This window comes from Ceratotherium simum, chromosome 34, assembly GCF_057802395.1.
Source record: "Ceratotherium simum simum isolate JZ-2026a chromosome 34, ASM5780239v1, whole genome shotgun sequence".
In the NCBI taxonomy this organism is placed as follows: Eukaryota; Metazoa; Chordata; class Mammalia; order Perissodactyla; family Rhinocerotidae; genus Ceratotherium; species Ceratotherium simum.
Genome location: NC_141933.1, coordinates 2,652,464 through 2,656,883, shown reverse-complemented (window position 1 = coordinate 2,656,883; position 4,420 = coordinate 2,652,464).

Genomic DNA, 4,420 nt, shown 5'->3' with positions numbered 1-4,420 from the left:
TGTGTACCCTAAGGTCCCGCAGGCAGCTGTGAGCAAGGACCTGGGCTGTGAGTCTGGGAGGGTGTCTAGACCCCAGCCAGCATGAGGGCTTGGAGCTCTGAGGGGGCCCTCAGAAGTGCTTAGAAGCAGGGACGAGATCGCCCTGCCTGCTCCACGCACCCCCTTCTCGTGTCCTGGTCATGGTGGGGTGGGTGGGAGAAGAGGGAGCTGGCTTTGGGGCACATCCCCCGCCCCGCCTGTGCCTGCACTCCCCCACCTCGGAAGGTGCCTGGGGTAGCATCTTGTATAGGGGCCTCTGTGGCCCCCAGTGCTGTGTGAAGACAGGAGTGCTTTATGCCCCGCCCCTGTCTGCCCTGCACCCCAGGCTCAGCAGGGACACTGCCCATGCACAGGGACTGGGAGTCTGGGTGCAAGACACCCCTCCCTTCAGAGAAGGAGCCTGGGGACACTGGGAGAGCAGGCTTGCACATGTGTACCCGGGTGGTTGACACTCTAGCCTCATCCCAGGAATGCCCTCCAAGGGCAGGGTCACCCTCAGAGAGAAGGGGTCTTCCTGGGCAAGTGTTGCGTGGGCCAGCCAACCCGGTCCCCACGTAGAACATCTGCTCCACCATGATCTTGTAAAGATGGCATGGGGGGTGTAGGCAGCAGGAGGAGACCCCCACCCCGGTCACCAAGGTGACCCTCAGGCTGGGCGTGGTATGAAGGCTTGGAAGTCCATGAGGCCGGCCAAGCGGCCACCTGCTCACCCCCCGAGTAGCCGCAGTGCCCTCTCCCCACTGAGTGTGGCGGACCCTGACCACTGCCTCCACCAACCCCCCCCAATCCCCCCCACCCCCGTCCCCCCTGACCCGGTGGGTGCAGCCCCACTGGCCCGGCCTTGTTTGAGCTCTGGGGTCAGTGCCCTGGGACTTCGCCCTGGGGGGGCATCCCAGAGCCCATGCACACTGCACCCCTCTGTCCTGCCCACTCTGCCTGGGCTGGGGAGTGGGCAGTGGGGGTGGGATTAGATGAAGAGACCAGCCCTCTGCAGCTTCAGCCGCAGGAACATTTCACCTTCCAGAAAGTTCCTCCTGTTTCTTTGCTTCTGCCCCATAGCCCGGCCCTCATTCTGTAGGGCTATCTTCTTGCTGGTGGACGTCCCCCGCGGAGGGTGCGCTGTTCTGCCTCAGGGACCTCTGGTCACCCCCCGCAACTCCCCGCACAAGTGCACATAGAGTCAGTGGAAACGACCACAGGGTCTGAGCCGGCTGCCTGGACCCAAGTCCTGGGTGGTCACCGTAGTGGCTGTGGGAGCTCAGGGACACCCCTCCACCTCTCTGTGCCTCAGTTTCCTCATCTGCAGAATGGGGGTGTGGAGAACCCCATCGTGGGTCATCGTGAGGAGGAAGGGGCAAGTCGGGGAAGGCCCGAGCCCAGGAGCGAGTGCAGCCGAGGGGCCCCTTGTTATTCCTTGAGCGTCCCTCTTGGTAGAGAGGTGCCTCTGAGGCCCCTGCGGTTCTGGTGGAGGGGACCCCAAGGCCATAGCACACCCTCCTCCTGGCAGCTGGAGGCCAGAGCACCCCAAGTCTGGGGCCTTGTGCCCCTTCTCCCAGGAAGCTTCCCGAGGGCACCCTGCAGCACCTCCACCCGTGGCACCTGGGCACCCCCAGTCTGGAATGACCCTAACCCGGGAGGGACAGAGGACTCAGGCCAGGCCGAATGCCCACTCCTGTGGGGGTGGCTGGGGGCGACAGTTGCTGGGTGTCAGGCTGGCCAGTGCTGGCTCTCCACTCCCCCTCCCCGGACAGTTATCAAGCTCAAGTGTTAAAATTTAAAAAAAGGGGGACATATGTGTGTGGAGACGAGAGGGGTGAGGACCAACCCGGAGCTGGGGAAGCAACAAACTGGATCGATAGTCCCCACTGGGCCAGCAGGTGGGCAGCTGCCGCCCACCAAGAGCTGAGTCCTCAGGGCGGAGGGTCAGCTGGAAGGCTTCCAGCCTTTCCATGGAATTCGCTCTTTCTGGAACTTTCTCCAGTGCCCCCCAAAGGCCCTTCCTTCCCTCATCCTCATTCCTCCTCACTCGTTCCCCATTTTCTGTTCGAGGGCAAGGCTCCTGGGGCAGGGGTGGGGACGCTGGCTGGCTGGGTCTGTGGGGCACCCCCTTTCTCAGACACCCAGTGAGCACAAACAGGACTGCCAGGGAGGCCGGGACTCCAGAGCCGAGTTGGGTCGTTGGGGAAAAGTCAGAAGAGATGTGCACTGCCCATGTCCCCATTCAGTGCATGGCAACAGACCCCGGCTGTAAAGGGGGGCACCCCAGGGCAGCGGGAACCTGGGGCCACCCAGATGATGGCAGGCGTTCAGGGACCTGAGGGGGTGCATGAAGGGAGCCGGGGGCAGGGGGAGCCTGGAGCCACATGGGGCCTCAGCCAGAGAGAGTTCACGTTGCTGGGTGACAGCTCCATGAGGGAGGGTCGGGGACGGGGGATGTCTGGGCCGTCCTGACCCGTGGGCTTGCTCCGGGCTAGGTGGCCACAACCCTCCGGCTAGCCTCCTCCTACCCGACCCTGGGATCCCTGGCCAGGGCTGAGCACGGCGCCCAGCCTGCTTGGCTGGGCCCAACACCCAGCCCTGAGCGGGAAGTCTGGGTGGCTTCTCGGGGGAGGGCCCCCTGTGATGCCCTCAGAGGCCCAGGCTGGGCAGGAAGGGAACAGCTGAAATTCCATTTCCCAGAATCCCACCCCAATGTCCTTCCCACCCAGCCCCCTGGTGCCCTCTTCCCTTCTCCCCATAAGCATTTCCCGGTGACGTGCAGATAATGTAAACCCTTAATCCTCTTGTTCCAGCCTCCCTCCCGCTGTCTGCGCGTCATCGCCACATCCACCCGCATCATCTCCGGCTGGCAGCCCCTCTGGGCTGAGGCAGAGCCCACCCGAATCACAGTCCTATGACATTTGGCCTTCATTGGGTTGTCATATGCTGGGGTCCCACATGGGGGAGGCTACAACCCTGGGACCCTCTCGGCCGCCTGCTTGGGTTGGGGGCTCTGGGGAGCAGATGGGGGGGCGACTGTCTCATCTGGGAGAGAGCGACGGGGTGCTAAGCCCTGTGCCGCCACTGAGCTGATCTGGCGGGATCACCAAGCACAGGGGGCTGGTTGTGCAATGGTCCCCCCCTCCTGGGCCCCCGTGCTCCGTGCAGAAGAGGGGACAGGCTGCAGACAAGCAGTCTGGGAAGGGAGTCTGAGGCAGCGGCCTGGCCTTGACCCCCTCTGCCCCCCGGCCCCCTCTGGCTCTGCGCCCACTGGGAAAACAGCCGCTTTATCTCGGCTGCTTCCCGAACTGCAAACAGCCACGTGTCCCTTGGGGGCCACTCTTGGCACACATGCCCTCTGCCCCAAGTCCCAGGGTGAGGTTGTTCACCCTCGGACGGGGGGCAACAGGGACCCAAAGCCCCAGGCTCATAGCTCCGGATGGGGGGCTTTGCTTCCGGGGGTCGCTGGGCAATGGGAGGGATACTGGGTGCGGGACAGACATGGGCTGCAGCTCTGACCAGTGGAGACCACCGTGGGGCCAGCAATGAGACAAAGGGATGGGCAGGGGTTGGGGTCTGAGGCCTGGGCAGGGGACAGCCCCAATAGGGCTGTGGGAGGGAAGGGACACAGCAGAAAGGCAGACAGGACGCAGGCAGCCAAGGGCGGCTTGGCCTGGGCTGGTGGCAGCCAGCAGGGGCCCTCCTGGAGGCCCAGGGGGCTCTGTCTTCTCCCTCATCACCCCCCTGCTTGGTGACAGAGGTTGATGACGCAGGCAGCCAAGGGGAACTTGGCCTGGGCTGGTGGCAGCCAGCAGGGGCCCTCCTGGAGGCCCAGGGGGCTCTGTTCCCTCCTTCATCACCCCTCTCCTTGGTGACAGAAGTTGATGACGCAGGCAGCCAAGGGGAACTTGGCCTGGGGTGATGGCAGCCAGCAGGGGCCCTCCTGGAGGCCCAGGGGGCTCTGTTCCCTCCTTCATCACCCCTCTCCTTGGTGACAGAAGTTGATGACGCAGGCAGCCAAGGGGAGCTTGGCGTGGGCTGGTGGCGGCCAGCAGGGGCCCTCCTGGAGGCCCGGGGAGCTCTGTTCTCTGCTTCATCAACCCCGTCCTTGGTGACAGAGGTCGATGAACACAGAGCTAAGGATGGAAACAAGGCAAAGGGCAGCGAGCCCCTTCCCTCCCCTCTTCTCCCCACCCACCCACCCTCTCCACAACCTGTAGGCTAGGGGCTCTCGGGCCTGGCCCAGACCGCACACAGGGACCTGCTGTCTTTCAGGGCGTCCTAAGGGTCTCCACCCCACTAGGGTACAGGTCCCAGGAGAGGAGAGCCCCCTGAACCCAGACCCTCCTGCTCAGGCCTACTTTGCTATTCTGGGCAGACCATCCCTCACAACGGCAAAAAC